The sequence below is a fragment of the Geotrypetes seraphini genome, chromosome 2 (genome assembly GCF_902459505.1).
Source record: "Geotrypetes seraphini chromosome 2, aGeoSer1.1, whole genome shotgun sequence".
Taxonomy (NCBI): Eukaryota; Metazoa; Chordata; class Amphibia; order Gymnophiona; family Dermophiidae; genus Geotrypetes; species Geotrypetes seraphini.
Window position 1 is genome coordinate 390528418 of NC_047085.1, and position 25467 is coordinate 390553884.

Genomic DNA, 25467 nt, shown 5'->3' on the forward strand with positions numbered 1-25467 from the left:
GAATGGATAACATCCGCCCTCACAAGCGGAACATTAAACAAAAAAATGGGACACATACTAATCACTCCAATCCCTAAAGATCAGAAAACCTCTTCAGCACTAACATCCAATTTCAGACCCATAGCAAGCATTCCCCTTTTCACAAAGCTACAGGAAGGATTGGTCAACCTTCAACTAGTCAACTACCTAGACAAATTTAACATCCTTAGTGAACACCAATCAGGATTCAGGAAAGGATACAACACAGAATCTGTCTTAGCCTCCTTACTAAACCACCTTTATGATCTCTTTAGCAAAGGAAAAAGCGCACTAATTCTTCAACTAGACCTTAGCAGCGCATTCGACCTGGTAGATCATGAAATCATGCTACTGTGCCTTGAAGTGATGGGAATTACTGGAAAGGCAAAGAAATGGTTCCAAGAATTCCTAATAAACAGATCCTACCGAGTAATCAGCAATGGAAATTACTCCAAACCATGGAAAAACCCATCAGGCGTACCTCAAGGTTCCCCCCTATCGCCCACCCTCTTCAATATCTATATCGCCTCCTTAGGTCACCTCCTACAAAAACTAAACCTAATACACTACATTTACGCAGACGACATATCCATTCTAGTCCCCCTAAATGACATCACAAAAGAAATAGTAGACAACCTCTCAAACGTAATGACTGAAATCGATAAATGGACCACCAATTTCAAACTAAAACTAAACGCAGAAAAAACAAAAGTCTTCCTGGCTAGTCCTAATGAGAAAATCACAAAAACATTGATAAAAATAAACAATCACGAACACCCAATTTCCAAAAACATAAAAATACTTGGTATCACGCTAGACACTCACCTAACTATGACTGACCACACAAACTCACTAGTGAAAAAATGTTTTTACACGCTATGAAACTAAGGACCATAAAAAATACTTTGACCCAACATCATTCAGGTTACTGGTACAGGCACTGATCCTATCCATTCTTGACTACTGCAACATCATCTACCTGGGCATCCCACAAAAAACAATAAAAAAAACTGAGATTAATACAAAACACCGCCGTATCGACTAATTTTCGGACTAAGAAAAAACGACCACATCAGCCCCTACTATAAAAAACTACATTGGCTTCCAATTGAAGCGCGAATACTATTCAAATTGCTTGCACCTGTTTCAAGCAAGCCTGGGGACTAGCACCCTCATATCTACAAACTCACTCATCCTACACAACCCCACACGAGCGACCAGAAACAAAAATATCTTTGCATACCCAAAGATCACTGGCTGCAGATACAAAATCATTTCTGGATAGAACCTTTAAGTTCCAAGCGAACAGACAACAAGTTTGGCTGAAAAACTACATAAATAAACCTAATCAGTCATTACAGTGCATTCCGCAAATCGATCAAAACCGCCTTATTCGCAAAATTCACGGACTAAAACGGTCCCCCCCTTCAATAGGACTCCCTCACTGTAAACGCCTTTCTTTCTCTAAGATGCCCCTCACGTATTCAGATATTCGCTTTCCATAGAACTCCAACTCAATGGAAGTTCTAAAGAAATACTCAGATATTCATTACCTATTGAACTCCAAACTATACGTAACTTTCCTTCTACAATATTGTATTATATTTAGACATCATTGTAGGATACTGTATTTAGACTTATGTATAGTATTATATTCAGACTTATGTATTGTATTGTATCAGACTTATGTATTGTATTGTGTTCAGATTTTTGTATTATATTGTAGTTAGACTCGTACTATATGGTACTGTATTGTATACAGAATCTTTGTATTGTATTGTATTGTATTGAATGTTGACTTATTGTATTGTATTGAGACCTCTTGTTATTCGCTGATTGTCCAGCCTTCTTACACTGTAAACCGCCTAGAAGTCGATTGACTATGGCGGTATAGAAAAATAAAGTTATTATTATTATTATTATTATTTTACCATGTCAGCTATTTTTCTTCCATTTGTATCTTTGCTTTCCTGACTACATGATCAGCCTCTCTTAACTTTTCCAGATATTTTTGCCTGTCATCTTCTTTCTGCGATCTTTTGTAGTTTATGAAAGCTCACTTCTCTAAACTAAACTAAACTAAACTAAATCTTGGGTTTATATACCGCACTATCTCCACATTTGTAGAGCTCGGCACGGTTTACAAGAATTGTAATGAGAAAGGAACTCCAAGGGAGGGATGGGTGAAGATCAGAGGGGGAGAATGTTGCTTACCTTCTCAGCTATTACTTTGAGAACCAAAGTGGCTTTTACTTCCTCTTATTAATACTTACTTGCCTCACAAAAAGGTTTGCTGCCCTTACAATAACTCTTTTCAGTTTTTCCCATTGCATTTCTACTCCTTCCAGATGTTCCCATCCAGACAACAATTCCTTGACATAATCCCCCATCTGAACAAAGTTAGATTTTTTAAAAACTCTATTACCTTTACTTTTAAATGAGCCCTCTCTATGCCCGTCTTAATATTAAACCGTACCATGCAGTGATCACTGGACATCAGATGATCACCCACTGTAACATCAGAAACAGTTTCCCTTTTTGTAAACATTAAGTCCAGTATGGGTTTTTGTCCCTTATACGTTCTCTTTCCTGTATTTATTGTAGTTCTCCCCCCCCCTTCTTCTGCTCGTTCTTAGTACGTTTATTTTGTGTGTTGTGTTTGTCTGTTGTGTGGTCTGTTTATCATTGTTTTTAATTTTGTTCTTACTCCTATTTTATTGTTGTAAAATGCTTAGGGGCTCATAATCAAAACAGAAAAATGTCTAAAACCCAGCCTAAATCAGCACTTGGACGATCAGTAACAAAAAATGTCCAAGTGCCGATAATCGAACGGGATTTTAGACGTATTTAAAAATGACATAGGCCTTCACAGTGCTGCTGAATGACCAGAGCTAAAAGGGGCGTTTTAGGAAGAGTGATGGGGGCGGGATTTGGGCGGGACGTGAGCCATCCTAGACTTAGTCGTACTGCATGTATAACCGAAGGTTTTACAACACTGCCTAGACGGAACTTGGATGTTGTGACTTAGGCCATCTAAAATCAGGTCTGAGTCCACAAAAGGTATCCAAAGTGACCAGATAAGCACTGCAGACACAAAGTACAGACACCCACACACAGCCCCAGTGATTACTGACACCTCCCCTAAAAAACGTAATAACAACTTTACATATCTGCCTCCAGAACATCAGCACCTCGCAGCCTGGCATAGGAAAGCCTAGTAGAGCTGCACAGAGGTGGCTTAAGTGGTCTGGGGAGTGGGTTAATGAACCATGGAGAGGAGGACTCAGGCCCATAAGCCACTCTAATCAATGCATTCATGGAGAAACATGTGCACGCCCCCCAAAAAACCCCCAAACCCTTTTGTACTGCCATATAAATGGCTCCTGCAGCCATAAGGGCTATGGGGGTGGTAGATAGGTGGGTCTAGTAGATTCTGGGGTGTTTTGGGGGGTTCACCATGACCTATAAGGGTGCTGTTGTGAGATGTTTATTTGGCGCTCTTTTTGTGAAGTTCATAGCAGTGCCCTGTAAGGTGCCTCACTACTCTGTTGCCATGTCTGGGTGTCCAGTTCCTTATTTTTCTAGCCCCTCCCACATCCAAGAGGTCATTATCAAAGTGGACTGGCCTAGCAAATGCCTCATGGCTGCTGCGTTTTCTGGTCCGGGGATGAGAAGAGGCGTCCTGACAGTGCAGGAGTCATACCGCCACCACCGTTGCAAGCTGCCCCAAGCACTGGAAATTGAATTTGGCATAGAGGTACACAGCACGGTGGCAGGGATCACAAAACCCTAAGTGTGCATGCGCGCTTAAGGTTTTATTATAGAGGATTCCCTCTTTCCAAATTGATTCACAGTAGAAAACTGTGCATAGCTTGAAGAAGAAAAAAACGGGGAGTTGTTAACAGTGTTAATTTTGCTGATGTCACCAAGTGGCTCATTGTTATATTTCACTATTTTCTTTCTTTTATTTTTTTTATAAACTTTATTGAATTTCAGACATTGGCAGTGCATTACAGATAATATAACATTAAAAGTTTGTATAAAATGCACCTTAATACACAAAATATAAATGAAAACAACCATTTTCCCCCCTATACTTCCTGTTTGTCATCACCTTTATCCTGTGCACCAGCTACATTTACTGTGTCTTTATTTTAACTGAAACCTGTCTTCATAGAACACCTGTTACAGTTAGTACTTTACTTCAGATGCTTCTTTGTTTCCTGCAGGTGTGATGTCTTTATTTGACGATAGTTTTCATACTATGATTCATGCTTTCTTTATATCAAGACTTGATTACTGTAACAGTGCCTATGCAGGTTACAAAATTTAACATCAGATGATTTCAGACATTGCAGAACACATCCATGCAACACAAGTTGCACTGGCTGCCATTCGAATCCAGAGTCCTAATTAAGTTCTCTTGCATCTGCTACAAACCGTATCTGGTATGTCACCAGACTATCTTTACCCCCACTTCAACCTGAACTATAATAATAAGAGCTCCCGCAGAATAACTATGTTCGCTTTCCCTCACTGAAAATCGTGTCGTCTTAAAAGATTCCTCTAATGAACCTTCTCTTTTCAAGCGGCCAAACTAAATTCATGGCTCACCCAAATTATACTTGACGCCTCTTCATTCCTCCACTTTAGAAAAAAGCTCAAAACTCTACTTTCAATGGACCAAATCCTTAATGCTCCCCACTTCCCGCCTTAACGTTACCCTTCTCCACACTAGAAAACAGATCAAAATCTCTTCTTTACAACAGATTAAACCCTTAACCCTCCCCTCCCCTCCTCAACGCTTCTCACCTCTTCCTTCACTTTTTCCCCACCCTTCCAAGATTGTTGCTCCCCCTCTTACCTACATGCTTTGTTCCCGTCTTCTCATAAATCCAGTTGTATTCTCTTACAGTACATACTGTATATGCTCTGTATTAGCCCTTCCCTCACCTAAATTGTCAATGTAAACTAGTTTTGACCTTTCGATTGCCTTGCTATGTTCTTCTTTTCCAATCGCACTGTATTTAATTCATCTATTTGTTGTAAACCGCCTAGAACTCCCTGGGTATGGCAGTATACAAAAATAAAATTATTATTATTATTAAGTTGTTAGGGTTAAAAAATAAATTTGATCATGTAACTCCTCTTTATAGACATTATCACTGGTACCGGTTATCTGTAGAATTCAATTTAAAATATTAGCACAAAGCTTTTCATACTATGGTACCTGCTTATCTGAATTCACTGACCATTCCTTAGACTCCTGGGGTTACATTGCCATCATTGCAAGATAACAGATTAGTTCTCCAGTAGTGTAAAACCTCTGTCATAAAGCATTCTTTTACATAGCTCTTAATCTTTGGAATCATCTCCCCAGCCATATTCGGTCTGAAGTACACTTCTTCCTCCGTATTCGCTGTGATAGGGGATTAACAGACCTGCGAATACAGAAAAACCGCAAATTAATTTTTCATATGTTATTCGCTGTTTTCTATTACAAACCATCATGAATATGGTGAAACTGCGAATAACATGGCGAGAGACCTGGCCTGTTCCTGAAGGAGAGGCAAAATGCTGGGAATCAGTGATTTTCTCTGTAAACGCTTGGAATCAGCGATTTCCCTATGTAAGCTGATGTAATTTGGGGGGAGGAGCCAGCAAGCTAAAAACTGCGAATAATCGAAACCGCGATTTCTGAAACCGTGAATATGAAGGGAGAAGTGTAAATCTTAAGGCCTTGAAGACATTATTAATGCGGAGACTGAGGAGGAAGCAGAGGGGGAAGCAGGAACCAAACACGACGTTGGAAGAGACAGTTTGCCAGTGGGTGAGCTAAATAAACCTAAGTTACACTTTCTTCAAATAGAGAAGCCCCAGGAGGTAACATTGGACTCTCTCTGGGCTAACTTGGCAAAGTCCATAAGTCCACAATTACAACTATTTGAAAATAAAATTAACAAACATGAGACTGACATTAAAGACTTAAAAAGTGAAATTGAGGACTCTTAAGACCTCAATACAGAATGCATTTCAAGATATAAAGGTTTCTAAACAAACTATTGAGACACTAATTAAAGATAATACTGATTTAAGAAGGAAAATGGAGGTAATGGAAAATTTTTCCCGAAATAACAATCTTAGGCTGATTAATTTTCCTAAGGTGCCTATGATAGCCCCTAGAGCGTTATATGATTGAAATATTGGAGCTTTCTGAAGAAACATTACCACCATTTACAAAAGTTTATTACCTTCCAAATAAGAAATTGCAACAGCAACAACAGAATATGGGACAGGACTCTATGAATTTATCTAATATTCTGGAAACATCGGATAAAGAATTGGCAGAACCAGCAACTTTACTTATAACAGTAGCGCTCGCGCCAGATAAAAACTGGCTGCTGAGACTTTTCTTTAAGAATAAACAAAAATAATTTTTAGGTTGTAAAATACAGATGTTCCCAGATTTGGCCAAGGAGACCCAGTGGAGGAGACGTGAATTTTTGCTAAGGAAACCTGGTGTTATGGCTCTAGGGGCTACATTTTATTTGCGACATTCATGTAAATGTGTAATTAACTATCGTTCACATAAATTTGTCTTCTTTGAGCCATCTCAACTGACAACCTTTCTATCAACTTCATGTTTGGAGAAAGATGGAACATGAGTGCTTAGATTAAGGAAAGGTGTATTTCCAGTCTACTAGTAATAATTTACTTAATTTAAACTTTCTTTGTATTACTTGCCCATCATCCACCTTGGATCTTAATTGTGGACTTGAGTAGAGATTTAGCTTATATTAGATGTTTGATTGAAGTATATGTTTAATTATTAATTCTTTTGCTGAATTTCCTTTCTGTACAAGTTATGCTTGATTATATTGAAAAAATTCAATAAATATATATAAATACAAAAAAAACAAACCCATTTTTTTTCCCCCGTTGGCTTTCGGTTTAGACTTTTTTCTGGTTGATCACATTCATTGATTGAGAAGCTTTCAGGCACTCCTCAGACACAAAAAAAATGGTTACTACGTTGTATGATTGAATATTGTGTATCTCGTGTATCTTGTGAATCTTGTATGATTATACTGTATCTTCTGTGTGCTGTCCTATATCTTTATGACATTCCATTTCCTTATTTTATTGGATTTCTATTACTATGTAAACCGCTGAGAGCTGTTGTAAGATTTGGCAGTATATCAAATTTAATAAACATACACTATGAAGTCTATGTTGATTTTAGTGAACAATCTAAGTTGTACTTCTGTAGAAGAGATTTGCAGTGCCAGAATTCAATGTTCACATTCACCAGTCATTACTATCTTGACACAGCTTCCCACCAGAGTACAAGGTTTCACCTACCCTTATTCAGGGTATTTATTTTGTGCAGGAGTGACTGTCTTCATCCCCTTTGATGCCTGTTTTTTTTTTATTATTATTTCTGGTTGTCTTTCATATTTGCTATCCCTTGCATGAGGACAACGTTCAATTTATCTGGGTTAATATTTAGCTTTAAAAATGGTTCTCATGTTGGTAAAAAGCTTTAGGATAGAACTGTTTAATGCATAAAAGATGTACTCCAACTTTTTGTGTTATTGTAAAGCTAGGATAATGTGCTTCTTCAGCTAGGGCCAGTATTGATGATACAGGAAAAAAATAAAACACTCCTTTCTATAAATATCATAGGATTATTGTGAAAATTAGATTTTTCATTTGACTTAATGCTTTTGACTTCTTAACCTAGTATATTTTTGTTTATTCCATCTGTGTGCTATCTCCCTAAGGTTTGATAAACATCCAGTGCTGAAGAGTGCTAAATTAATATATTTTGCTGCATCTTTCCCCTGAGGTCATAAGTGAATGAACAATAGCATTTCTAGGTTGAAGTGAATTTAATTAAAAATGAACTTGGTTAACCTAGTGTAAGTTATTATTCCTAATATACATCGGTGTGTTACATATAAGTTCACAAATTTTGCTTGGGGGGGAATAAACATTGCTGTTTTAATATGTTGGTAGTTTATCATACCAGTTATTAATGTAGTTCTACTGAAGTGAATGTTAGGGGATAGCTATATTTTATGCATTTTGTATGAATTGTTTATTTTGTGTTTGCTTACCCTGAAAATGTGTGTCAACATATCTAGATTTGTCAAAGTGCCTCAGTCCTTGCTGTAGAACCTCAGTCTCTTAGGAAATCATACTGGGTCCAATTATTTGTTCATCCTGCGGTTTTTCATTGTACTAAAATTAGCACCAGTGCAGCTATTTTGTTTATGAGCCACTAGTCACATAGGCCCAGATTCTATAAAAGACACCTAAGCTTAGGCGCCTACATTGGAGTGCCTAGCCAATCTAGGCGCCTAACTTATGACCCCTTTTATCAAGCTGTGCTAGAGGATTTTAGTGTAGGCCGGCGTGGTAAAAGCTCTGATGCTCATAGGATTCCTACGAGCATCAGAGCATTTACCACGCCAAAAACCTCTAGCGTAGCTTGGTTAAAGATGGGGTTAATAAATTTAAAAGCTTAAGAGGTGCCAATAACAAGCAATTAGCAGCTCATAATTGCTTAAATTAAAATTAATTGGTTGGTAGGTGCCTAACTCAATAGGTTCTACCACTTTCAGGTAGGTACCCAGTCCAAGGCATCTACCAGAAAGTGGGCATGGTTAGGGGGCGGATCGTGGCTATGTTTTAGCATGTAGGTACCTGTTTTGGACTTAGGCACCTGTATTTAGGCCAAGAAAACCCTGGAATAAATAGGATGCACCTAAGGTTCTGATGCCTACCAGTGCCTAAGGCCACTTTAGGCATTGCTAGGCGTGATTCTATAAATGGCGCCTATCTTAAGAGTGACATGAGCTATGTGCTGTGTTCCTCAGCACCATTTATAGAATTGGGGTCGTACTGTCTGATATTCACTGCTATTTTTTTTCAAATATTTGTATTTTTACATTTTTAATATTAACCAAGCAAAAAAACTTGTACAGAAAAGTAGAATATGCTCAACAAAGAAGAAATATTAATTTCAATAAAAACTAAATTTAACTTAGATAACACTCAAGTCCATGTTTTAGTGGATCCAAGATTACAAAAAGTGGAGAAAAATTATATGTTAAGAAATAATTATAGGTAATAAACGTGACATCAAAAGTGTGTCGGTATATTTAACGAGAGCTATGTGAGGGTTTCCTCTCAAATCCCCTTATACTTTTCATAGCTAGGAATGCTGTAAGACGGGATTTTTCAAAGAAAACATATTTAATAGACTGATACCGAGCTATACTTTTACTATCTCAAGTAAAAAGTTCCTCCAATCTGAAGTACATCAGGTTTCAGCAGTAAAAACTTCCGTCGACACTTCTGGGTATCACTAGAAATATCTGGGAAAATTTGAATTCTATATCTCAGAAAGGTCTTTTGCCTATTTTTGAAATACATTATTAAAATCCACTGTCTTGCTGGCACTAAAACTACAGTGGCTGCCAGTGTTGACGATTTTGCTGAATCTGTATCTATTCTAGAACAGTTGAGGTTCAACGTGGATGTGTAAAGTGATGCATGTTGGTAACAAAAATCTCATACACGAATACAGGATGTCCGGGGCGGTACTTGGAGAGATCTCCCAGGAAAGAGATTTGGGAGTTCTGATCGATGAGTCGATGGAACCATCCGCGCAATGTGCGGTGGCGGCGAAAAGGGCGAACGGAATGCTAAGAATGATAAAGAAGGGGATCACGAACAGATCGGAGATTATCATGCCGCTATACCGGGCCATTTTGCGCCCTCACCTGAAGTACTGCGTCCAGCAATCGTCGCCATCCATGAAGAAGGACACGGTACTTCTTGAAAGGGTCCAGAAAAGAACGACTAAAATGGTTAAGAGGCTGGAAGAGTTGCCGTACAGTGAGAGATTGGAGAAACTGGGCCTCTTCTCCCTTGAAAAGAGGAGACTGAGAGGGGACATGATTGAAACATTCAAGGTACTGAAGGGAATAGACTTAGTAGATAAGGACAGGTTGTTCACCCTCTCCAAGGTAGGGAGAACGAGAGGACATTCTCTAAAATTGAAAGGGGATAGATTCTATATGAACGTAAGGAAGTTCTTCTTCACCCAGAGAGTGGTAGAAAACTGGAACGCTCTTCCGGAGTCTGTCATAAAGGAAAACACACTCCAGAGATTCAAGACAAAGTTAGACAAGTTCCTGCTGAACCAGAATGTACGCAGGTAGGGCTAGTCTCAGTTAGGGCGCTGGTCTTTTAGGGCCGCTGTGTGAGCAGACTGCTGGGCACGATGGACCGCTGGTCTGACCCAGCAGTGGCAATTCTTATGTTCTGTTCCTGTCTTCTTACATTTCAGCTTCAATATAGAAGATATTCTGGTCTCAGATCAGAATGAGAAAATGTAGATCCTATATACCTTCACTGAACTCAAAAAGAAAATAAGAAGCAGCATATGCACTGGCAAGTTAGATGGAAAGCATTGATAAAGAAGGCAAAAAAAAAATCTGAAAAGAAACTTGCCTAAAAGGCAAAAACTCGTGGAGGGGCATAATTTTAAAAAACATCTAAGTCCCTTTTTGGCCTAGGCCCTAAACGCTGAAAGTAGAAGCAGGGAAAATGTCCATTCTCAAAAAATACGTCCAAAAGGAGTTTTTTTTTGGTTGTTTTTTTTTTTTTAAATAATGGACTGATTCTACATTCAGCTATTTAAACACCCAGACCACCACTACGTCTACACTAATAACATATCATCAACCAAAAAAAAGCCTAACTCCCAAACGCTCAACACAAGAGCTTTTAGGCGAAGGAGGGGCCAGTCCTTTGCCTAAAAGCTGGATTCTGTAACCAGTGTCTGTCAAAAACAACACCAGTTACAGAATACACACATACACACCCCAGCAATGAGCGCGGCCCAACCCCTCCTGCCCCGACGCAGCCCCACACCTGCCTGATCTGATATGGGCAGGAAGGAGGCCAGGCCCTCCTGCCCTGTGACCCCTCCACCCACCCAACAAGATCGGGGCAGGAGGGAGCCCAACCCGTCCTGCCCCGCCAAAACCCCCTACCCCCACCCCCACTAAGATAGGGAGAGGAGGGATCCCAGGCCTCCTGCCCTCGACGCACCACCCCGAACACCCCTGAACCCCCGATCGGCCCCCCTAACCCTGTGACCCCCCCCCACCTGGCGACCACCCTCCCATGACAACCCCGCTTTCCTAAACTTAGCTGGCCAGACGGGTCCCAAGCCTGTCCGGCAGGCCCGCCATCTGCTGAATTTGGGGTTCGGGGGGCTATCGTGGATGAGGGTGTTGCGGGCAGGAGGGCCTGGGTTCCCTCCTACCTGCATCTTAGTGGGGGTGGGAGGTCGCCGGCAGGAGGGGTTGGGCTCCATCATGCCCGATCTTGTTGGGGGAGGTTTATGGCAGGAGAGATTGGGCATCTCTCCTGCCGTGATGGCGATCGGCCACCCCCCCTCGAACCGCAGCACTTCGGGGTGATTATCACGATCCTCATCCCGAAGTGCTGCGGCTCGGGGGGGGGGGGGGTGGACGATCGCCTTTATGGCAGGGGAGATGAGCCATCTCTCCTGCTGCGATGTTTGTGGTGGGGTGTGGGCAGGTTGCCGGGGCTGCTGAGCTCATCGCAGCAACCACGATCAGCTCAGTGGCCCCTTTTTTGGCACTTATACCTGTTTTGACTTGGTCTAAGTCAAAATGTATAAGTGCCAACTAGGCAGCCTCTTTTAGGTTTTGGTTATACCTGCTGTACGACTATGTCTAGGTTGGCCCACCTCCCGCCCTTTCCCCTCATCTAAAAACGCCTCTTTTCGCTCTATGCAGTTAGAGGCAGGGGAAAGGCCTAAGCTGGTTTTAGATACGTCTAAAACTAGCTTTGGTTATGGGTACTTGGGCAATCAGGCTTTTTGATCATCCAAGTACCCATTTAGGCCACTTTTTAGACGTTTTTATGTTTTGATTATGAGCCCCATAGTAACAACTTTTTCAGGTACAGCGGAAGCAGAAAATATGTGAGGGGTGTCTGTGGGACCATTGAATCATCAAGGAGCAAAAGGGAAACTCAAGGAGGATAAGGCCATGGCAGAGATACTGAATAAATTCTTTGCTGCAGTCTTTATGGAAGAAGATGGTTTTCAAGGATGATGAATTGGAGAAAACTGAAAGAAATTTTGGTGAACTTGGAAGACATACTGAGCCAAATCAGCAAGTTAGTGACTGAACTGGATGGTATCCATCCCAGGGTACTGAAAGAACTCAAACATGAAATTGCTGATCTGCTGTTAAGATCTGTAACCTGTCACTAAAATAGTCCATAGTGCCTGAAGATTGGAAGGTGGCCAGTGTTATGCCGATTTTTAAAAAGGATTCCAGTGGTGATCCAGGAAATTACAGACCAGTGAGACTGACTTCACTGCCAAGCAAAATAGTGGAAATCCTATATAATAAAAGGCTAACTCACGCATGCGCACTCCTATTTATGTGCTTCCATGATCTTTAGTTCCGTGGCCGCATGAGTGCGCATGCGTGAGTCCCCAGCCTTCTTCCCAGCCTACCTTGGCCGTCAGCAGCGGCGGCTCATCTCCTGTGGGGACCTGATGTGTGCTGTGTCCGTCCGTGGCCGCGGCTTGAGGCGTATGCGCCAGTTAGGTGCATCGGGCAACAGGAGCAGCGCTGGCGGCAGATGGCGGGAGGAGGGCTCATGGTCCTGCCGCCGCTGCCGCTCCTGTTCACAGGGCCTGCACGTCGCCGACTCCCTCCCTTCCCGCAACAACTGCTACCGCTCCTGTTCAAAGCGGCCTGCTGAGGTTCGCGGCCGGCTGTAAAGAACCTCGCAGGCCGCTCTCCACATGGTAGCACGTTCCCTCTGACGCGATCGTGTCAGAGGGAACATGCTACCGAGTTGAAGAGCGGCCTGCGAGGTTCGTTACAGCCGGCCGCGAACCTCAGCAGGCCGCTTTGAACAGGAGCGGTAGCGGTTGTTGCGGGAAGGGGGGGAGTTTTAACAGCATTAGAATTTTAACAGGAGGAGTCGCCGAAAAAAAAACCTTCAGCCGCAGCAGGCCAGCACGCGGGAAGAGAAGGGGGAGGGGCTGAACGGAGCAGGGCAGCTCACGGTAAGAGAAGGGAATGGGGGGTGGGGGAAAATGCTTCTACTACTCAGCAGGGACCTGGAGGGGAAGGGAAATACCGCCGCTGCTTCTACAAAGGAAAGTGTTGGGGGGAGAGAAGGGAATGGGGGGTGGGTTGGGGAAAATGCTTATACTACTTCACAGGGATCTGGAGGGGAAGGGAAATATCACTGCTGCTTCTGCAAAGGAAAATGGGGGGGGGGGGGGGAGACACAGAAAGAAATACAGACAGACAAAGGAGGCTAGGGAGAGAGACAGACAGAAATAAAGACAGACAGGGGACCAGAGAGAGACAGAAAGAAAGACAGACAGACAAAGGATGCCAGGGAGAGAGAGAGAAAAATTGCAGCAGGGAGAGAGACAGAAAGAAAGGAAGAAAGAGACAGGAGCAGGGATAGAGACATAAATAAAGACAGCCAGCCATATATTCTAGCACCCGTTAATGTAACGGGCTTAAACACTAGTTATATTATAAAAAATAAAACCCGGAACACATAGACAAACGGTTTAATGGGACAGAGTCAGCATGGGTTCAGCTAAGGGCGGTCTTGCCTTACCAATTTGATTGATTTCTTTGAAGTTGTGAATAAACATGTGGATAAAGGTGAGCTGGTTGGTGTCTAGATTTTCAGAAAACTTTTGACAAAGTTCCTCATGAGAGAATCCTGCGAAAATTAAAGAGACATGGGATAGGAGGCAATGTTCAGTTGTAGATTAGGAACTGGTTATTGGACAGAAAAAGAGGGTAGGGTTAAATGGCCATTTTTCTCAGTGAAGGAGGGTAAATAGTGGAGTGTTGCAGTGATCTGTAGGGGATCAGTGCTCTTTAACATATTTATAAATGATTTGGAAATTGAAATGAAAAATCAGGAGATTACAAAGGTGCGCTAGGGCCTTAACACGTGCAATAGCGCGCGTTAAATTCCCAAGTGTACTAGCCACTACCACCTCCTTTTTAGGAGGTGGTAGATTTTCGGCTACCGCACACTATAGCATGCGGTAATTTTGTGCATGCGCTAAAAACCCTAGTGCACCTTCGTATAAGGAGTCCTAAATTTGCAGATGACACAAAACTATTCAAAGTTGTAAAAAATCACAGACAGACCTTAGGAAACTGGAAGATGGGCATCCAAATGGCAGATGGAATTTAATGTTGACAAATACAAAGTAATGCACATTGGGGAGAATAATCCAAATCATATTTACCTTATGCTAGGGTCCACCTTAGGATTCATCACCCAAGAAAAAGATGTGGGTGTCATTGTAGACACTACATTGAAATCTTCTGCCCAGTGTGCTGCTGCAACAACAAAAAAATTAAAAAAGCAGGTAGAATGCTAGGAATTATTAGGAAAGGGATGCTAAATAAGACAGAAAATGTTATAATGCTTCTGTATCACTCCATGGTGCATCCTCACCTTGAATATTGTACACAGTTATGGTCTCCATATCTCAAAAAAGATATAGTGGAATTAAAAAAGATTCAAAGAAGAGTGACCAAAATGATAAAGGTGATGGAACTCCTCTTGTATGAGGAAAGGCTAAAGAGGTTGGGGCTCTTCAGCTTGGAATAGATAAGTTGGGGGAATATGATTGATGTCTACAAAATTCCGAGTGGTGTAGATTGGCTAAGAGTGAATCAATTTTTCACCTTTTCAAAAAATACAAAAACCAGGATACATTCAATGAAAAAACATGGGAATACTTTTAAAACAAATAGGAGGAAATATTTTTTTTACTCAAAGTTAAGCTCTGGAACTGGTCTGACCCAATAAGGCTGTTCTTATGAGGTTCAGATCTAGATTACTTCTCCTCATTCAGTTGTTCACTGCTGTTGAACAGTTTGCAGAAGTTATGAAACGTGATTTATTAAGATTTCAATGGCAGAGGAATATAAGGGTTATAATCAACTTTTATTATGGATGGGGTCAGGGTGGTTTATAAGTTTAAAATATGTCTAAGGGGATAAATGTGTAATTTTTTGTTTAAAATATGTAGTGAATTACGGAATTATGATAAATTTATAGATTCTTGAATGATAAAGAATAGTTTGGGTGCAGGGGTTATTGATCTGTAAGAATCTTGTAATATTTTAAGTGATGTCTATAGTATAAATGTTTTATTTATTGTTCTTCACTTATTGAAATTATTTTAAAATGAATAAAGATTATTTAAAAAAAAAGATTTCAATGGCAGAAATAACTGGATATTGTTTGTATAGATCCTGTACCTCATTCTGAAAGAGGCAATTTCTCTGTAGGCTTGAGGCAAATACTGAACAGCAAAGGGGACAGGAAGGAGCTCCAAGGTACCCCTGTATAAATCAGTTTCTGTGCTGAATGTTATATTCCTTGTAACCAGCTGATACTAGAGAGACAGTCCAACACAATGGTATGTTTGAGTGACCAAAGGCCCAAGAAGATATTGAGGAAGACCACTAGGATACTTCCCCCTCTATCAAGATTCTGTCACAAAGTCCATTTAGGGGATCACAAGAGTTTTGGCAATATGGCCTTTATAGAAACCAGGACTAAAAAGTATCCAAGCACTTCCTTCCACACCACCACCAAAAAGAGATTGGTGATGGGACAGTAATGATCTGAGAAAGGTTTCTTTTAATACAGGACACACAATTGCTTCTTTTAAGCATATTAATCTCAGCCAGATCTTTTTTTTTTTTTTTAAATTCGTTATTGATTTTTAATCAAAAACAGTGTCATACAAATGAAAGAACAAAAGATATTCCACTATTATCTATACCAGGGTAACATAAGTATCATTCAATAATTTTCATTTTCCTGCATATAATAATATCATAATATATCCTAATATACAATACAAATAAAGAATAAAGTTACCCAAATATCACTATCAATATTTATTCCCCTCCCTCCAACCCCCCACCCCCCTGGATGTGTAAAGATAAATAAACCAAAGAAAAGAAGAGATAAGATGAAAATACATTATTATGTTTTTACAAATTTAGTCAATGGGCTCCAAATTTTATTAAATACCTCACTAAAACCCCTACATTCTGCGTTAATTCATTCGTATCTGTATGTAGTTACACACATTCACCCACCAAATGTATAATTTAATTCTATCATGGTTTTACCAATTACTTGTAATCAATTGAATGGCTATACCTGTTAAGGATCATAAATTGACGACTCTTAGATTTATCTAGAGTGGGTTTCACAGCCAGATCTTAATTACGTTCAGGGGCCATGAATCCAAAATTCAACTAGGGGCTCCTTTTACGAAGCCACGTTAGCGGTTTAACGCGCGTAATAGTGTGCGCTAAACTGCCGGCCGCACCAGCCGCTATCACCTCCTCTTGAGCAGGCGGTAGTTTTTCGGCTAGCGCAGGGGTTAGCATGTGATAAAAAAAATTGCGTGCGATAAAGCCACTAACGCAGCTTCGTAAAAGGAGCCCTAGATGTCTTCATGACTTGGTAGGCAATAGTTTAGTCACCTGAGATGTCCTTACAGGTTTGATGTCGTCCCACACCATTGTTGTATCGCTTGCAAAGTAACTTAGTGTAATTTTGTACATGAAGATAGTAGTATTTAATCTACATTACAGTTTGGAGCGCTTCCAAATGACATTTAGCAACTGCACACAGTACCTGAGATTGATTTTATGTGGCCTGATTTTTTTTGTGTACAAAATAGATTTTGTTTGTCATATCAGTTGCCTTCCTATGATTTCATAAGGATGAGAGAACATTGAGTACCAGTGACTCATGCATACTGTTTTTCTGGGGGCCAGTGAGTGCAAGAAATCTCATTAGAGTATATCTCTGTTCTAGGCCATCACAGCATTTTGTTTCATATTTCCAGGGGTACTGATGCCTGAACAAATTCTGACCAATTCATGTAACTTAGGGGGAGGGTACTGTTGCTGGGAGATATCAATCTGGTATTATGAGTTGGAATATTTCATCTGTAAAATCAGAAAGAAGGGGAGATAATGGGAGCCTTTCAAGGAGCACTGCTCAGACAAATGGTGGTAGAACCCACAAAGGAAAAAGCGACACAGGACATATTCACAAATGATGATAGAGTGTCAAATGTCCAGGTAGGCATCACACTGTATGATTTGAAATAAAATTGAAGGTTGAATTTAATAAAATGGAGAAGTTCCTCAGGGAGCAGCTGACAGAATAGAAGGAAATAAGGGAAGTAGAAAAATAGTGGGCTAAGGTGAAAAAAAAAAAGACTTAAAAATGACAATAGATTTTTAAATAATGAACGTGAACAAAAACAACTAGAAAAGAAAACCAATATGGTTCTCTAAGAAAATAGCTGAAAAGATAAAAGACAAAAGGGTAGCATTCACAAAGTATAGAGGATCTCATAACTAGGAACATAGAAAAGAATATCTAGTAAAGCTAAAAAAGAGAAAAATAAATTGGGATGGCAAAAGCATTTGCAGAAGCAAAGATGGCTAAAGACATAAAGGAAGCAATTGTAGACAGGTTGTACAGTTTGCATATAGCAGATCTACACAGGGATACAGAAATGTAAGTGAACAGAGTAATTTCATAGCAGGTCTCCTAGACTTAGGGCTCCTTTTACTAAGGTGTGCTAGTGTTTTTAGCGCAAGCAGGATTTTAGCGCGCGCTAAACCCGCACTACGCTTCTAGAACTAACGCCAGCTCAATGCTGGTGTTAAGGTCTAGCGCACATGGCAATTTAGCGTGTGTTATTCCATGCGTTAAGATCCTAACGCACCTTTGTAAAAGGAGCCCTAAGGGAGTAAGTATGGCCTTTTTAAAGCCTATTTTACAAAGATGTATGGATGCCCATGTGATTTTGTTGAAAATAAACCTCCTGAGCTGTTGGTATTAAATTACATGCTTAAAGTAAGTGTATTTTGTGACTCTGCTCACTTTCTTGACAAACTATGCTGTTGAGTGTGCCTGCACATGAGTTTAATGAAAGTAATCATACAGTCAAACCTCGGTTTGCGAGTGTTTTGCAAGACGAGCAAAACATTCTTGCAAATTTTGTCTCGCAAACCAAGCATTAACTCGATTTGCGAGCACCCCCCTCCCCCGAGAACAGGCATCGCTCGCCCCCTGCTCATGAACGCCCCCCCCCCCCAGCTCGAACAGCATTCAGCCTTATCCCATCTGGCACCGGCACGCAGCCCACAGGATATGCTGGTGCCGGTAAAAGAAGTTCCTGCCTCTTGCCTGGACCTTGAGAATCTTGGACAGAGCGAGAACCAGAAGGCCTTGAGCATGTGTAGATGCTCAAGGCCCAAGCAAGAGGCAGGAACTTCTTTCACCGGCACGTCCTGTGGGCTGCGTGCCGGTGCCAGATGGGGTAAGGCTGAATAGAGAGTGACACGGTGGTGGTTACCTGCGGCTAGCCGCGTTTAGCCGTGAGTAACCTGCCAAAACGGTGACCAAAAAAAATGGTCACCGCGAGTTTGGGGATGAGGCCATTCACCGCCCCGTAGAGCAGTGAATGGTAGCACGGGGTGGTGAATAAGGAGTGAACGCGCGGTGAACGAGCGTTCGAACCGGCAGCCCACTCTCTCCCGCCGGTCGTCCATGCATCTCCCTCCCTCTTTTTCCCTTACCTTTTCTTCTTAAAACTGGCGATTTCTATAAGGCTACGAGCGTCGCGTTGCCTGCTGGTAAAAGTCTCCTCTGACGCAACTTCCTGTTTACGGTTGCATCGGAGGAGACTTCTAGCAGGCAACCCGACGTGACTTCAAGGCTCCGGCTGTAATACAGCTCATAGCCTTATAGAAATCGCCAATTTTAAGAAGAAAAGGTAAGGGAAAAGGAGGGAGGGAGGGAAATGCACGGCTGGCCGGCGGGAGGGAGCTGCTGGGACCGCGTGAAGGGTTGCTGGGGGTGGGGGGATGGAGAGGAGAAGACGCTGAAGACGGGGCCGGGGCGGTGAAAGAGACAGCGGGGTGGTGACGGGGCGGTGAAAGGGACAACGGGGACGGGGCGATGCAGAGGATGGTGGTCCGGGGACGGTGCGGTGACGGGGACAGAATTTTTCCCCGTGTAATTCTCTAAGGCTGAATGCTGTTCGAGCGAGTGGTGCTGGTTCGCGCAGGGGGGGAAGGTGTTACGTGAGCGGGGGGAGCGATGCTGGTTCTCAAGGGGGTAGAGCAACGCTGCTGGCCTCGGGGGTGGGGAGGTGGGAAATTATCAAGCAAGTTTCCCTTACTTCCTAAGGGGAAACTCGCTTTGATATATGAGTAATTTGGTTTATGAGCATGCTTCTGGAACAAATTATGCTCGTAAACCAAGGTTCCACTGTATTTTTATCAGTGTACATACTTTTACTTGGGACAGTAATTTTTTAAGCAGCATTTTATGACTGTATACTTGCATATACATGCGATAAAGTCTTTATAAAAGTACTTTCATAAATAGCAATTCTAGAAAAGGTGTTTAAATATGTATATGTCATATCACACAGATATTTCAGGGAAGCTGTTTAAAATATGTATGTATTCAGGACAGTGGCATACCTAGCATATGTGACACCCGGGGCCCATCATTTTTTTGACACCCCCCTCCCCCCTCATCTGTTTGAAAAACATGATTTTTAGTAACAATCCACATGTCACACAAGAGTGTACCTAGGAACAAGCAGCATCTTATCTACTGCAGTGTGTAGTACATCAATACACCCATTGTAAAACTAAACAAGCCAGACTAGTACAGATCAATCCTACACAGTCAATCCTAACAGAAAACCATGTTTTTTCGAACACACAGAACACAGAAAACACCTTTGCCAATATGTAATCACAAACTAACCTCTCCCCCTTTTACAAAACTGTAGTGTGGTTTTTAGCCACGGTGGTAACAGCTCAGACGTTCATAGAATTCTGAGCATCAGAACTGTTACCACCACGGCCAACGCTAAAAAAATGCTCTACAGTTTTGTAAATGGGGAGATAAAATAGAAATACATAGACAAAGGTTAAACTGAAGCACCAAGAAGCTAGACTCTGCATGCAATGCAACACCTCAGAAACAGCGATGCATCTCCCCTAAAGCAAAAAAATAAATAAATAGATTTTTTTTCTACCTTGTCTTCTCTGGTTTCTGCTTTCCTCATCTTCATGTCACTCTCTTCTTTTCATCCACTGTCTACCCTTTCTCTACCCCTTCTATATTGCATCTTCTCTCCTTCTATTCCCCTTCCAGAAGCTTTATGCCTCCCCCTTCCATCTCTCCCTTTACCCCATTGGTCTGGCATCATCTTCTTCCCTTCCCTCCTCCAATGGTCTGGCATCTCTCTCTTCTTCTCTTCTTCCTTCCCACACCCCCATGGTCTGGCATTTCACTCTCTCCTTTCCCTTCACCCCACTTCCATCAGCATCTGCCCCCTTTCTTTCCCTCCAACCCCAATCCCATGCAGTATCCTTCCCCCTTATGTCTCTTTCCCCTTTCCCTGCACACCAATTCCATCAGTATCTGCCCCTTTCTCTCCCTCCACCACCCTTCCATACAACCCTGACCCCCTTTCTTAGCTTTCACCACCCTTCCATACCACCCTGAACCCCTTTCTCACCCTTCACCCACCCTTTCCATACCACCCTGACGCCCTGTCTCTCCCTCCATCACCCTGCTATGCTCCTTTCTCTCTCCATCCAAATCAGCAAGGGCCCACGATGACTGCTTCTGCTGCCTCTGCTTCGGAAGAGGTAAGTGATGTCGGGGGGGGAGGAGTAGCAGACACAGGGCGTTGCGGCAAGGTCTCGCGATGACTGCGGATGCTAGTCCATCCCCCACCACCGACGTCACTTATCTCTTTCGGAGCAGAGGCAGTAGACGCAGGCATCGCAGGACCTTCCTACACTTTAGCACGGCTGATGACTCTGCTCCGGAATAAGTACAGCAGCTGCACTGAGGTGCCGTTTAGAGCAGCGCGGGAGGTTCCAGACCCAGCTGGCTGTGCACCTCCTTGGAGCGTGCACCGGGGGCGGACCCCCCTCGGTATGCCAATGATTCTAGATTATAGAAATGCATATATTTTTATTTTAGTATTTATATACAGCTTATGGTCTAAGTGGTTTATATTTAGGTACTCAAGTATTTCTTCCTATCTATCCTGGTGGGCTCACAAAAGAGAAAGGGATTGGGACTTGTATACCACCTTTTTATAGTTTTGCAATCACACTCAAAGCAGTTTACATACAGGTGCTTCAAGCATTTTCCCTACCTGTCTCGGTGGGCTCACAATCTACCTAATGTACCTAGGACAGTGGAGGATTGTGTGATTTGCCCAGGGTCACAGGGAGCAGCATGTGGTTTGAACCCACAAACTCAGGGTGCTAAGGCAATAGCTCTAACCATTATGCCACATTTGCACCTACTTTATATCACATGTAACTGTCAGCTGAATTTTTCTTTGTTTCTGGATTTTGGAGGAGAGGAATTGTGCTTTTCTTCTCAGATGTTCAGTACAACATCAAAATGCCAAAAGGTGGAATTTCGGAGCTCACTTCTTTAATTTCCTTTAATTCCCTATGGATGTGGGTTTTACAGCAACATAAGAATATCAGATTGCCCTGAATTCAGACCAATAGTCCATCTAGCCAGAGTCCAGCCCAGGTCACAAGCACCTGGCAGAATCCCTAAAAGTAACAAAAATCTATGCTACTTAATCTCGGGAATAAGCAGTGGCTTTCCCCAGGTCTATCTTAATAACTGTGAATCATTGTGCACCAAAATTGTGCGTTCTTTAAACCGAAGGAGGGATGGTCCTCATAGAGAGAGATTATATATAGAGAAGGACATTCTATAAAAGGCGCCTAAAGATAGGCATCTGAGTTAGGCATCTAACTTAATTAGTATATTGGCTTCAATTATGAGCTTTAATAAACTCATAATTGAAAAAAAACTAAGAATTTGTTGATAGCTGCCTATCTTAGCACAATTCTACATAAGATAGGCACCTATCTCCAGAGTAGGCATGTTTAGGGGCGGAGAAGGACTTAGGCGCTATTAAGTGTGATTCTGTAAAGTACTTAGGCGCCTATAATGTAGGCTTTAAAAATACTGGCCTACATTGTTAGCCGCCTAAGTTTTAGTTAGGCACAACTATGTAATGGGCATCTAAGTATAATTGACATGAAATAGGTGCCTATCTTTTAGGTGCCTCTATCATAGGCCTCCAGGCCTACATAACAGTTTCAATAGATCCAAATATGTGAAAAATATTGACATATGAAAGTAAAAGTCCAGAATGCTTCTCCATCATTAAACTCGAACAAGTATTCCCATGTATAGGAGGAATAAGTGGGAATCTAACATGGTAGGAAAACAGCTGCTGAATTTGCAAAAGAGAAAAACTCTTTATAGTATTAAATCAGCATACAAGGAAAAACAAGTAGCAAATGCACAAATGCAATGGGAAATATAAAATTCCAGGAACCATTTGTTGATCAAACCCAGACACATGCATGATTACTACTACTATTTGTTCAGTCATGTCCGACCCTTGAATACTCTAGCCAGTCTTCGCCATGCTTCCCTGTTTTCCCCATCCATCAGATGCTGCTCAGTTCTGCGGTTCATGTACCAATAACTTCTTCTGCCTTAGCCGCTCTAAAAAATTGTTAAAGTTGCACTAAGAGGAGATTCCTGAAGAAGAATTTTTCTGAAACTGAAGTTCAGTAGAACCACTTCTGCGTTCCAGTGATGGGCAGAAGAATGATTCTTAAACAGCTACTAATCCACAAGCATCGGGAGCTATGATGACATTGATTGACTTTCTAATATAAGATAAGTCCTTTGATATTTATAGGGCTGTGCAGTTGTATTTATTTTTAAGAGATTGGGTTCATTGTTTCACATTTACACTAAACGAGCGATTCCCTAATCTCGTTGTACCACATTTGTGGCCAAAATTTGCCAAAAGATTTGAGCTGTTGTTGTCTTACTTTCTGATCAGTACCTGACAGCTCAGACCTGTCAGAAAATTATGCCACCATCAAGCAACCCCCTTGATACCACCCCCCCCCCCCCCCCCGGCAGTGGAGAGGATGCCCACTCCCTCCTGCCACCAAGCAACATTTCCATGACATCACACACACACATACCCCAGCAGCGACACTTACCCTGTGTTCACTGCAGAACAAAAGCCTGTGTTGTACATGTTGGACATACTGATCTCCCATAACTCCACTCACCATGGTGGTGCATCTCACTTCTGGCCAGTCCAAAGTTCTGTCTTATCTCCCCTACCAAAAGTCCTGAAGCCCTTCCCAATCCCCCCCCCCAGCTTATTCCAGCCACCTTCTGATCCTCCTTCCAAATTCTGTTCCCCCCATTTCTGATACCCTCCCAAGTGCCAGTCCTCCCAATCCCCCTCTTGCCTCCCAAATTGAATGTTGATTGCCCAACACCAAACCTAGCCCCAGCTTTACAAAGCACAGCACCTCCAAGTCCTACTTTCACCTACCTAGGACCTAATGAAGATATAGATTGGGGACCCCAGTGGTCCTGGGCCAAAGTCTCCTAAGTCTATGTTGACCTGATCATATTTTAGATGTTTTTGATTCTAAAGTGAATGCTTCTGCTACATGTAATCAATACATAAACATCCATTTTACCTGTATTTTAGGATAGGGTTTATATTAACAGGTCCAGTTTGAAATACTAGCAGAACTTGTGATATCCCAACCTGGATGACTCAAGTCTGAGTTTTACATCCTTTCTAAAATCTTCCTTCACATTTAGTAATGGAGAATGTAAATTATAAAATATAAGGTATGGGGAGTTACTGTGTGATGAAGTTTTGCAAATTTGGTAGGTTTTCCCAATATATATATATATTTTTTAAAATAAAAGGTCCGTTGGTATGCAGATTGATACTAACTAATCATATATTTCCAAGTTCCAGTTTCTGACTTTCCCTAGGTAAGAATTTTTTTGACAAACACTAGCTACCAAATAAGATCACCATCACCATCTGCACATATTTCCCTCAAGGCTTCCTAACGACATGCACTAATGAATAGAGAAAAAAAATGAATGTGAATTTACAAAAATATACTATAGGACTGGTTTGAAAATTTTTTACTTTACATTCTATTATTTATATTGCAATCTAATCTAAATCTTAGATTTATATACCGTGTCATCTCCCCAAAGGGAGTTTGACTTAGTTCACATAAAAATCGATAATTGAAGTGAAAGTAGTTAGATTAGAGAAAAAATAACTTATTAATGAAGACCCTCATCCGACAGGGGAGTGTGTGGCACAGTGGTTAGAGCTACAGCCTCAGCACCCTGAAGTTGTGGGTTCAAATCCCAGTGCTGCTCCGTGTGATTCTGGGCAAGTCACTTAGGGCTCTTTTTACTAAGGTGCGCTAGCGTTTTTAGCGCACGCTTCTAGAACAAACGCCAGCTCAATGCTGGCATTAAGGTCTAGCGTTTGTGGCAATTTAGCGCGCGCTATTCCGCACGTTAAGACCCTAACACACCTTTGTAAAAGGAGCCCTTAATCCCCCATTGCCCCAAGTACATTAGGTAGAGTGTGAGCCCACCAAGGCAGATAGGGAAAATGCTTGAATTTAAACCACTTAGGCTACAAGTGGTATAAAAATATTAAAAATAAAGAAATAAAAATAAATCTTAGAGAGAAGATAACTAATTTTCCTTAGAACAATTTTCTAAGAACTGTTGAAATAACAGTGCTTTCATAGATTTACGGAAAATCTGGAAGGAGAAAAGAGTTCTAACACAAGAGGGAATCCCATTCCAAATCATTGTAAAGGTATATGAGAAAACTCGAGTAATATTACCAATAGATTTTATTCCTTTTAAAGATGGAAATGACAGTTTAAATTTCTGAGAGTTTCTTGAATCAAAAGATCTCTGATTATTCAAAAATAGAGGAATCAAAGGCTTAAATAGCCCATGTATGATTTTAAACTGTACTCTAAGACAGGGAGCCAGTGAAGATTTAGAAATGTATATTAAGGTTCGATCAATTGATAATATTTATATGATATTTTTGATTAAAATATTTGTGGGAAGGGTGGGAGGGGAGGGTATAAATGTATGTTTTTAAGATGATGTTAAAAGAAATACAAGTGATGTTTACAAGGTTTAAATGATGTAATATTGTGTTCTTGATGTAAGATGAAAAAATGAATAAAGAATTTGAAAAATAAATAAATAAATGTATAAATCAGTGTCTAAAAACTTCAGCATTTAGGCCCTCTTTTACTAGGCCACAATAGATGTTTCTACTGTTGCCCAGTGCGCTAAATGCTCTGACGCTCATAGGAGTGTCGGAGTAGC

The 25467-nt window shown here is 41.4% G+C and overlaps 1 protein-coding gene across 2 annotated transcripts in view; it reads left to right on the forward strand.

Annotated features, from left to right (window-relative positions):
- The window catches only part of SKAP2 (src kinase associated phosphoprotein 2), a 441565-nt gene that overhangs the window by 240535 nt on the left and 175563 nt on the right, over positions 1-25467 (forward strand). The gene's annotated exons all lie outside the window — the stretch shown is intronic.